This window comes from Bos mutus, chromosome 27 (genome assembly GCF_027580195.1).
Source record: "Bos mutus isolate GX-2022 chromosome 27, NWIPB_WYAK_1.1, whole genome shotgun sequence".
Classification (NCBI taxonomy): Eukaryota; Metazoa; Chordata; class Mammalia; order Artiodactyla; family Bovidae; genus Bos; species Bos mutus.
Window position 1 is genome coordinate 35,851,290 of NC_091643.1, and position 12,991 is coordinate 35,864,280.

The window sequence follows — 12,991 nt, forward strand, 5'->3', positions numbered from 1 at the left end:
ACGTGTACAGAATGTAAATGCTATAAACACATGTGATTACATCTAAATAAATTCTGGTAGCAAAGATAGAAAGGATCAACTTGATTTTTTTTTTTATATTTTAGTTTCTTAATGAGCAGAGTTGCTTAAGTTTTCAGGGATGGTAGGTAGTAATATTTACAGTGTAGGATACCAGTTTCAGTTAAGTAAGATGACAGAGGTAATGCAGTGACGATATTTTTAAGTCCCAAACCCTATATGATGGCATGCATCCTATTTCTTATATTATTATATAAGAATAATAATAAAACCTCTATTATCACTTTTCTCATTGTTATAGTCTATCAAAATACTACTTGGAAAATGTTTAATGCATGTTTATTTTTAGATATTATCCATGTTATTCAGTTAGACTAAATACTACTTATTTCATTAAAATTAGAAGAAAAACAATGAGACATAACTGTCTGTTGAAAGACCCAGAAAAATAAATCATATGAAAATATGATTGTTAGTCAGAAATATTGATGTATTTAAAATGGATAACCAACAAGGACCTACTGGATAGCACAGGGAACTCTGCTCAATGTTATATGGCAGTCTGGATGGGAGGAGAGTTTGGGGGAGAATGGATACATGCATATGTATGGCTGAGTCCCTTTGTTGTTCACCTGAAACTGTCACAACATTGTTAATTGGCTATACCCCAATACAAAATAGACAGTTCAAAAGAAAAAAAAAAAAAAGACATCCAGGTAGTTTGTATGCCCAATAAAATCTGAGACGCACTGTCCTTCTCTTAACACTGGTAACAGGAGCGGCCTGGTACCCTCTCTTCATCTTGTGTATGAAGTGAAGTGGAGTGAAAGTTGTTCAGTCATGTCTGACTCTTTGCAACCCCATGGACTATACAGTCCAGGGAATTCTCCAGGCCAGAATACTTTAGTGGGTAGCCTTTCCCTTCTCCAGGAGATCTTCCCAACCCAGGAATCGAACTTGGGTCTCCTGCATTGTAGGCGGATTCTTTACCAGCTGAGCCACAAGAGAAGTCCCGTCTTGTGCATCAGATCAGATCAGATCATTCTTTGCGACCCCATGAATCACAGCACACCAGGCCTCCCTGTCCATCACCAACTCCCGGAGTTCACTCAGACTCATGTTCATCGAGTCAGTGATTCCATCCAGCCATCTCATCCTCTGTCGTCCTCTTCTCCTCTTGCCCCCAGTCCCTCCCAGCATCAGAGTTTTTTTTCAGTGAGTCAACTCTTCGCATGAGGTGGCCAAAGGACTGGAGTTTCAGCTTTAGCATCATTCCTTCCAAAGAAATCCCAGGGCTGATCTCCTTTAGAATGGACTGGTTGGATCTCCTTGCAGTCCAAGGGACTCTCAAGAGTCTTCTCCAACACCACAGTTCAAAAGCATCAATTCTTTGGCACTCAGCATTCTTCACAGTCCAACTCTCACATCCATACATGACCACAGGAAAAACCATAACCTTGACTAGACGAACCTTTGTTGGTAAAGTAATGTCTCTGCTTTTGAATATGCTATCTAGGTTGGTCTTGTGCATAAGGATCTGCAAAGCTGGTGAAGTTCAGCTGGCATCATCTCATCTTACTGTGACCATCATTCACTGAACATGACAGAAGTCAGTAATATGGGTTATTTTCTGTCTTATTGTGGGCAAGTTGGAGACAGTTGTTTCTGTAAGGAGGAAGATGGGAGATGGTAGAGGCAATAACAGGGTGGTGGGGAGAGGCTGTCATGTAGGCCTAAAATGTCCCACCAGAATTCAGTGATGGAGCCTGTTGTGGGAGGGGGGGCGTGGGGGGGGAGGGTGTACCCCTGTGTCACAGGGACTCTCACCTCTGCCAGCAGCCAGCAGGTTTGTTCATTACTATCACTTCTCCTTACAACAGCAAGACAGAGAAGTTTGAGTAGACCAGGATTGTTTTGCAGATTTCTTGTAGATTTTCTCTCATAAATAACTTTTTTGGTCCCCTTTAAACATGTAAAATATAGGGTTTGAGTAAAACTTTCTCCCCCATTTCCCCTCTCCAGGTCTCTAAACATGACTTCTAACCCTGCACCACCATATCTAAGCAGATCCAACTGCAATAACCGAATTAGGAATTTCTTTTTCAAAGGTCTTTCACCGAATTAGGAATTCTTCCTTTATCCGGGACTTGCCCTTTAAGGGAAACCAATCTTCCTTAACTCCCAAGACAGAGGAATTTCTCAAACAAGAAAGCACTAACTTTAGTGATTGTGAAATCCTTTCCTTTGTCCACTTTATCATAAGGGGGATTACATGAGAAGAAGCCATCATCATGGCGACTTTAAGGTCATTTTCTGGAGTGATCTCTGTGAAAAACAAGGGGAAAGCGATCTCTAGCAGGGACAGTTATCTAAAGAGGTAAGTATAGGAGAATGTCTGGGTGCTACCTGAAAAATGTGAGGTTATTGTATGATTTGGGACTGGATCAGAAATAAGGATCCCATATCAGATTCTTCCTGGAATTTAGATTTAATTTTCTTTGTATCAACTTTTATATCAACTTGAAATATACTGATTATCCCCAATAGCAGCTGGTTAGAAATGAAGAAAACCTAATGCACAGGAAAATAGTATTTATCAATGTCAATTTCCTAAATTCTTTTGAGGAAAACTCTCCATCATTTCTGGGTTTATTTATCTGGGTTTATTTACATATTTGTTTTTGTTTTGTTTTTATTCCTGTTTCTGTTTTACGTTGCTACTTTAAGTCTCTCCTATTTAAAACCTTACAAATAAAGAAATTTTCGCCATACTAAGTAATCATTTAACTCAAATTTCACTCAAAATATATATGCATTTGTGGTTCACAGCTGTTAGTCAAGCCAGGCTCACACACTCTGCTGCTGACTGTAACACACACACACACACACACACACACATTGTGGTTGTGATTACACATCTGGCAGGGCAATTTGTTCAGACTGAGCCAACTAACACTTTCTGGTCATCTAGAATCATGTTATCATGTAGTTAAAACACAGATGATTAAATTTCTCTATAATAACTGTCAAAGAGATTCTGGAATCATTAATTATGAACAGTAATAAAAGGTGAAATACATAGCCTCTCAGTTTTAGGAGGTTCCTACTGCTGAAAAAGAGGCTTTTTATATCCTCAGAGAAAATCCATAGGTATTAGAATGTTACTGTTGTTGTTGTCATTGTTTTGTATGCCCCCTGCATGTTTCTTAGCCTACCTGGACTTGGTACCCTCAAGTTGAATGGATACACACAAACACACACATTGTTGTTCAGTTGCTAAGTCCTGGCTCTTTGTGACTCCATGGACTGCATCTCTCCAGGCTCCTCTGTTCTCCACTATCTCCCCGGGTTTGCTCAAACTCAAATTCATTGAGTCAGTGATGCTATCTAACCATCTCATCCTCTGTTGCCCTCTTCTTATCTTGCCCTCAATTTTCCCCAACATTAGTGTATTTTCCAATGAGTTGGCTCTTTATATAAGGAGGCCAAAGTATTGGCGCTTCAGCTTAAGCATCAGTGCTTTCAATGAATATTCAAATTGACTAGTTTGATTGATTTTAGGATTGACTGGTTTGATCTTGCAGTCCAAGGAACTCTCAAGAGTCTTCTCCAGCACCACAGTTCAAAAGCATCAATTCTTCAGTGCTCAGCCTTCTAATGTGTATAAGAAGCATATATATATATACACACACACTAGAACCTGCTCTATTCTATGGAGTCAATCCCTTTTCATGTTTAGCTAATGTCATGTGTGTCATGAACACTCAAAGACATAGTAGGAAATGCAGCCATGTTTAAAGGAGTATAGCCACGGAAATGGCAACCCACTCCAGTGTTCTTGCCTGGAGAATCCCAGGGATGGAGGAGCCTGTTGGGCTGCTGTCTATGGGGTCACACAGAGTCAGACACGACTGACGCGACTTAGCAGCAGCAGCAGCCACGTATGACCTTCAGGGAGCATGTAAACACTTCCTCAGAGCAATCAGAGCCTGCTGTTCATATGGCAGGTTCTTGCCTGCGTGCATGAGCCTGTTTGTCCTTGGAATACCTTTTTATCCCCTTCGTAGACAAGGGCAATAATTCATGAGAGAGCTGGGAATAGAATACAGTCCTCCCTTTTCCCAGCAGAGTATTCTTGTCACAAGATTATATTGACTCCTTACACACATTAGCCATTTCGCTTGCGCACTGAAACAGATCAGTATTTTTGATTGAGTTTGACATTTTGAAATTTAACTACAATAGCTTACCCTATAAACAGGAAGTGACTGTAAAACAGATGTTCTTATTTAGAGAACATGTTACCAAAAGAGCAAAACACTAAATTTGTCCTTGCTGTAATTGTGTCATTTAAACCAAGAGAAAAAACTCAGAGTCCTAAGACTGAAGAAACCCTGATAGGAAAATTATACCATCATTCAATGTTATAAGATGTCACCTGAAGAAAGAATGTGATTTAAGGTTCAACACTGTTCTCATGTGATATGAATACCAATTTTCAAATTCTGGTATACAATTACTGAATGAAAGCTTCCAGTATGTATTGAAAAAATAAAAATAAAAAAAAATATTAGTGGATAATTTAATGAATTAGGGAAAGGATTCATCCTTAAACTCTGGAAGCCCAATGACCACGTTTTAAAATTTTGTTTAAAAATCAGTCCTATGCATTCCTTAATTATGAGCTTTTATCTATGAAAGTTAGGAAAGTGATTTTTCATTTGTTTAAAAAAAAGCAAATTTAGCATGAAGGCAGTCAATTCTGAAATCAAAATTTATCATGAATGTACATATTGAATGGATTTTAAGAACTATTGAAAATTGTTTAAATGTTTTTTAAAATGATGAAATGAGTATTTTCATTTACTTTATCTTTCTATAATAATTGTGACTACCCTGTGAGGCCCCCCAAAGTCATCTGTGCTCATCCACAGCCCCTCAGAAAGCGTACATGTGTAGACCCTATGTGTACTTAATGGATTAACTCAACTGATTACAGCTGAGGCGACCATGGTGGATGACTGACCCATGGTGAGAAAACATTTGGAATGAGCACACTGGCAAATTAGATCCATCATACATAGGAAGCCGGATAGTGTATGTGATTATTGTTTTAAGGTTTTCAGTTAGAGTGCCTTTTGCAGAAGCCATAAGGACACGTGACCAACTGGAGTTGAAATCAGATGGTGCTCATTTGTTCATAGAGGAAAATGAATCAGACACATGAGGAGATGCTGCGATTAGTAACTCCATAATTTGCAGGAGATAACGTAGACTTGGTTCTTACAGCTCAAGAATAAGACCTAATGTGAACTGTCTATACTTAATTTCCAGGTCCTGAATGATATGGTGTCTTCTAATTTCTTCCTTGTCAAGAAAAAGTAAAAAAAAATAAAATGAAAAATAAAATTTGTTCTGCTACTTAAGCCAACTTGACTGGAATAGTATTTGATGTGCAGTAACTTTAATATTTTGGGCTTCAAAATCACTGCAGATGGTGACTGCAGCCATGAAATTAAAAGATGCTTACTCCTTGGAAGGAAAGTTATGACCAACCTAGATAGCATATTCCAAAGCAGAGACATTACTTTGCCAACAAAGGTCTGTCTAGTCAAGGCTATGGTTTTTCCAGTGGTCATGTATGGATGTGAGAGTTGGACTGTGAAGAAAGCAGAGCACTGAAGAATTGATGCTTTTGAACTGTGGTGTTGGATAAGACTCTTGAGAGTTCCTTGGACTGCAAGGAGATCCAACCAGTCCATTCTAAAGGAGATCAGCCCTGGGTGTTCTTTGGAAGGAATGATGCTAAGGCTGAAACTCCAGTCCTTTGGCCACCTCATGCGAAGAGTTGACTCATTGGAAAAGACTCTGATGCTGGGAGGGGTTGGGGGCAGGAAGAGAAGGGGACGACAGAGGATGAGATGGCTGGATGGCATCACTGACTCTATGGACGTGAGTCTGGGTGAACTCCAGGAGATGGTGATGGACAGGGAGGCCTGGCGTGCTGCGATTTATGGGGTCGCAGAGTCAGACACGACTGAGTGCTTGAACTGAACTGAACTGAAATTTAATATTGCAAATTTTCTTGGGTCAAGCACATTCAGATATGTAATTTTAAAACTGTATTTCTAGAACTGACTTTAATTTTTAGCTTTGATTTTGCCTCATGGCAGAGAATTTAATCTAGACACTTGGGCTTTCTATTAAATAGTCTTTTCGAGATATATAAATTAATGATAGTCAATTTAGAAACTTCATTTTAGGAATTCCCTGATATTCTTGTCATTAGTGTCCTGCAGAAGAACATGGACCTACCAAAACAGCCTCCAGAAGAATGTACTTACAGAATTGGACACATGCCAGTGGTGGGCATTAGAAGGGACCACAGGTTCATTGTACTTTTGAGTACGGTGGTTCTGGGCTGGCATCAGCCCCTGATTTTCTTATCTCTTTGGAGACCCAGGTTCAATCCCTGGGTCAAGAAGATCCCCTGGAGAAGGGGATGGTAACCCACTCCCGTATTCTTTTCTGGAGAATGTGGACAAAGGAGCCTGGCAGGCTACAGTCCATGGGTGTGCATACAGTCAGACACAAGTGAGTGACTAACACTTCCACTTTCACTTTTGGAAGGAAAATGTCTCATAGCAGCCCAACGCAAGTGATTCATTCTAATTTGCTAGGTGCAACCTCTGATTTTCCTGGTGTGTTTGGCTACGTATTCTATCTACTCCGAGGGAGGGACATTATGAGGCATTTCTCTAGCCTGCTGCTCCTTGACTCAGGGGATGATGACTCACACTTCAATTATCACTGGCTTCTAAGTTCATCAGTAAATGTTAGACTTCTTCTTCGGGTCCTTGAAAAACACAAAAATCATAAGGAAGGGGATTAAGAAGGGCCACCTCTCATATCCAGTTGCAATGTTACAATGCAATGTCCGTTCTCACCAGACATCAAAATGGAAAATTTCCATTATATATTCTCACTTAAAATTCTCTTTTCTCAGAGAATCCCTAAAATTCAGGGATGTCCTCTCATATTTTACTGGTTAAACTTGCAGTATCAGAATGGAGTCTTTGATCCTAAAGAACTTGTTATTTTATTTTCATGTACTCCCTGTATGTATTTATTTATAGATAAAGTATCAGAAAACCATTAAGCATCAATTAATTGAAAAGGTAAAAGTCATAAAACCAACACTGAGGTGTTTACAGAAGTATAGAATTGTAATGAAATGATATGTAAAGTTCTAACTTTTGTAAAAGTACATATAAGCAACCACCTCCTCAATAGTAATGACCAAAGGAGTGGAAGGATTTTTTTTTTTTTTTTAAAGCATACTGAATATAAGAGAAAGGTTAGGAATAATGAGAGAAAGTGAGAAACAGCAGCTGTTGCCCTTTATGTTGGGATAATCTGTATAAGAATAAAATGTGAAAAGAAGTTTTGATTGTCCTTTGAACTTCTTATCTATTCCCAAAGGTTTCAGCAAGAATCATCCCATGACCACAGTACATAGTGATAGCCATTCGATGGAATAAATCAGAGTGGTACATAAATATTGTACTTGCTTTTCTGCCCCGTCTCAGGAAGTAAATTGCCTGAACATGTCACATTATTTTTCACTCCACCTTACTTCACCTCTCTACCCTCTACAGACATTCTGGGTTCTGAGATTATTAGAGGAAGCTTAAGGCCAATAGTTCAAAACAAGTAATTTTCATCTATTAGGAAGAGAAAATGGATGAAGTATAAATGATTGTTTGGGACCTTTGTATTCTTTTTCTGACTGATTCTTTGTGATAACTCTTTACCCTAAGCACAGTACTAAGGACTCAAAAAGGGATCACAAGATACCTCTATACCTATAATTCATCTCCTTAAAGATGCATGATTTATATATTGCCTGTATCTAAAAGCATTCAAGGAATTTGATACAGCTCAGCTGTAAGAAGCATAAACATTATTAAAATTAAATAGTGTAGCTAGTAATGATAAACTAATAATTTATTGGTGTGATTATCAACCCTTCTCACAAGTACATTTCTGTATTCAAGGTTAAAGAGGTTATATTTCTAAAATGCTACAGAATTACCCAGTAAAAAGGAAAATATCAAAGGATGGTACAAAAAAATTTCCTGAACTACAATGTAATGGAAATATGTTTTATTAGTATTCTAATAATGTGATAAAATATATGACTTTACATATTAATTTATAGAATATTTTAACTTCAAAGAACTTTTACCCTAGAGTCTTCTGATTGAAATTACTTTATTAGTAATCAGAAGAATAAAATTTGCTATAAGATTAATTAAAATAGTCAAGAATGTTTGTGGGAGCAGAGACATGACATAATAAATTATACATACTCATCTTTGAACTCTTGAAAAATCATGTTTTAAGAGATTACTTCCTAAGAATATGATTCAAGATTGATCATCATTCTCTTATTTAAAAGAAATTATAACATTCTAGAACGTGTTGAGAGAATTTTAGCAAGGGTTAGTATAGAGTACCTAATTCAGACAACATTGATTCCATTGCAAATGTGGTGAATTTCTGTTGTTGTTTTTTGTAGAGGCAGAGAAAAGACTGAATGACTTTAGAAATAAAATAACCTGAACCTTTTATTGTTCACACTAAATTTCTTTTAGTGCATCACCCAGAGCTGATATAATTCTCCTATTATTATACACAGATTGGTAAAGAAAATGCCGCTGCCTGATAACTCCAGGCAAAGTCCCAAATCTGGTCAAGGGGAAGTGGACTTAATAAATCCCAGTCCACTTAGGAGTGTCAAGTCTTCACAATTCTGCATGAACTTACTTCCATATTTTACCTGACCTCCCTTTTATTTACTTTGTAAGAAGGATTAGATAATATGCCAACTTCTTTCCAGGTTTTCTTCTGTGGCCTCTTTGCATTTGGTATGTTCATCATTTAAATACATCCTTTCTCTGTAGGGACTGTTCTTGAGCAAGGCTGATTTTTTTGACTTTACTTCCTTCATGGAAAAATCTTTCAGACTCCTTTCTTTCTTCTTCCAGGTTAATTTGTTTGAACTTCTCTTATTTTTGTTCTATAAATCCTATCAAAGAGCAGCCAGTCCCAAAGTTACACAGTTCTGTGTTATGGAGACTTGCTCAAAATACATGTATCTTGTTGGATGTCTTAATGTTTATAATTCTAAAATCAACTACACTGTATTTCCAAAGATGAACTAGGATTCATGTGATAGTGACATTTATCCAGCAAACAAACAAAAATAGTACACGTTTTCTTATAGGGATCTGGTTAAATGTTCACTTCAGCCAACATATCAAAACTTTAAAATGCACCTCAGCCCGAGACTTGGCCCCAGGAAAATAAACCACCAAACCAACCACCACTACCGTCACCACCAAAACGCTCTCATGTAGAAAAATTTGCATAGATAGATAGAGATCTAACATACTATGCATATACGTACTTTCCCATTTTTGTGTATCAAATACTTCTCCAAAAAATGTGAGAAATTTGAGATTAATATTTTTCCTCCGTTTCAGTTTTAGAGATATTTGATGAAGAAACTCATCATCTTATACAATGATAACCAGGTCAACATATTAGCCACCATATTAAATGCTTCAGGTTCAATGGCTCTATTAAAAATAACATGGTGTTAAGAAACTGCTGATAATGTGATATACTACCTGTAGGTAATATAGTGTTGTTACTTAGTTGCTAAGTCACGTATGACTCTTTTGCAGCCCCATGCGCTGTAACCCACTGGGCTCCTCTATCCATGGGTTTTCCCAGGCAAGAATACTGGAGTGGGTTTCCATCTTCTTCTCCATGGGATCTCCTGACCCAGGGATCGAACTTGATTCTCCTGCATTGCAAGCAGATTCTCTACCACTGAACCACCAGGGAAGCCCATAGGTAATATAGATATTAGTCTAGTAATGAAAACCTAAATATTCTTATGGAATTCAAAAGAGATAGGAGTTTTTCTTTTTTCTCACAAAAGGAATGCCTTGGCTTTAAACTCTTTCCTGAATCAAACCAAGTACCTCCTCTAATATTTGCATAGTCAAGTTGAACTTATTTTCCAGACTTCATGCCTATGCATTAGAAGTGTCTAGACTCCATTTCTCACTTTCACCACTAAAATCTTTCCTTTCCTTTCAATATGCCTCATCCAAGATTCTCATTGTATTAAATGAAAGGCTTATAGACCTATGACAGCCATAATCTACCCTGTGTACTTTTGTTTTCAAACTCCTTTTTTTTTTTTAGTTTCTCCATTTTCAGTTTGTGTCACTAAGAACTGTAGTTGAGGAAATGAAGACCTGCATAAGGTACTTTAACATAACCACCTGATAATCAGGCAGAGCCTGTGATGTCTCAGCCATTGTAATCATGGGCATGTTTTGCTCACGTGAGCTTTTAAACTTCCTCTTTCTGTATCATCTAAAAACTGGATTGTTGAAAGTTATGAGATGCTGTCTATTTATGATGGAAGAAATCTAGGTCAGAGGGAACTTCCTAATTAGTCAATATAAACAGAGTTTAATTATGAGTGCCAAGAAGATTATTAGTCTCTGGAATAGTCTTGAAACTTCACAAAATCTCCTATAGAATTGAGGACTTCCAGTATACATCCCTAAATAGATAACCTTAAGACTTTGCAAGCTTAGTTCTTTGTTTTAGGACACAACTCAAATTCTAACCCAGACCACCTTTGCTAAGTGCAACATCGTGGTAATGACTAAATAGATTATAAAATACTTTTACTTTTATATGTGTAAAAGCATATTCATTTACATTATGTGAAAATATATATTATTCCATCACCCCCATTAAAGCCCTTTCCTTATCTGATCACAGCTTTTCTCTATCATTATCACTCAGTATATTTCCTCATGTACTTTATATTCCAGGCTATTTATTGAACAGCAGCTTGCTTTAGGAAGAAATATTGTATATATTCTATCTTGAGTATTTGCATATTATTATGCCCTTTGACTGAAATATTTGTCCTTCTTTTGCCTGTTTGTTTCCAACTTTCCTTCAAGATTTACCCCAAAGTCACCAAATTATTTTTACTCAGCTCCTTCTGTCCTCTTCATCCTATCAACAAATAAAAATCTCCCCTGCTTGACAAATAGTATTTTTTATAGTTTTACTTATCCTAGAATAGACATTCTTTAGTCTTGAAGTTCAAGTAGATATGTTGCCTACACTGTAATAATTTACTCACAATGTTAAATGATCAAATGGTTAAATCAATGAATACACTGAAGTCAGTAGAATTTTTTGATAAAATAATAATACCTCAATCCCCAACAGAGACTGGGGAGTTGTTCAAAAAGCCCATTTTTTATTTTCTGTTGCACATAACCCTAAACTATCTTAGCCCAAATTGCTAGATCAACCTATGTGATTTATTTTAATCAGAGTTACAGATGTCATGTCTAATACTTCTGATTGTGGCCAACTAAATATTTCTTATGTGATCCTCTCCTCCCTTTCTCTTTATTCATCTGCTACCTAGATCTCAAATCCCAGGGTGAGTTTGAGATTTCTATGCCCTCCTTCCTCCTCCTCCTCCATCGCCTCCTTCTCCTCCTCTTCTTCTTCTTTATTTAATACAACAGACTTTCCTAGAATGTGTGGAGCCCATTTCCTCTCCATTCTTGTGACATTTTACTTGAGTAAGATATAAACTTTTCTGGTTACAGCAGCTGGTGTTATATAGTTAATATAAACTATAGTGGCAAACTAAAATTCCGTGAACTTGTCTCATTGTTGATTAGGCAGTGAACTCCTAGTGTGTGAAACTGAAGTCATTCAGTCGTGTCGGACTCTGTGCCCCATGGACAGTACAGAGTCCTCTGTCTTTGGAATTCTCCAGACAAGAATAGTGGAGTGAACTCCCAGTATATGGATAAAAGAGATTGAGAAAAGGGAGATCTTTATTGTGTTGTGAGTAAACAAATGTTCAAAATGGCATCTGTGATAACTTTTGAGGCAGTCTAGCTCAAGCATAAGCACTTGGAAAACACAATTTAGTAATGTGTGTTGGTAGCTACTCACTGCATTTAGCAAAGTGTGAAACGAATGAAATGGCCTCAAGTTATAATTACCTTCTTTGCAAGCAGAAATGAAAGTAAATAATGTACAGACATTTGAGGTCACAGTAGATTAGTTTCTAGGCCCCCAAATAATAAGAATAAAATTTTAAAATATTTTGAATGTTGAAACCCTTTTTGACTTAGTTTTGAAAACAGCTAAGACTAATGCCATCTGCTTCAAGGTTATCTCCATTAAATTGAACAAGAATATCACAGAGATAAAGAAACCATTAAGTAAGAAAAACTGAGACTATGAGAGGCATCCGGAACTGATTAAACAAATACTGCATTTTTGAGGGGATGTTATTGTCCAAAAAACCTGCAATTCTAAACTAAAAAAGAAAACTTTTGGCAATGAGACTATTCTGATCCTAAAATGTTACCAATAGGAAGTTGGCTATAAAAATGATGTCAGTTCTAAAAAGGTGGATGTAACAAGTGGTGCTGGGAAAGCTGGTCAACCACTTGTAAAAGAATGAAACTAGAACACTTTCTAACACCTTACACAAAAATAAACTCAAAATGGATTAAAGATCTAAACATAAGATCAGAAACTATAAAACTCCTAGAGGAGAACATAGGCAAAACACTCTCCGACATACATCACAGCAGGATCCTCTATGACCCACCTCCCAGAATATTGGAAATAAAAGCAAAAATAAACAAATGGGACCTAATTAAACTTAAAAGCTTCTGCACAACAAAGGAAACCAGTAGCAAGGTGAAAAGGCAGCCTTCAGAATGGGAGAAAATAATAGCAAATGAAGCAACGGACAAACAACTAATCTCAAAAATATATAAGCAACTCCTACAGCTCAACTCCAGAAAAATAAATGACCCAATGAAAAAATGGG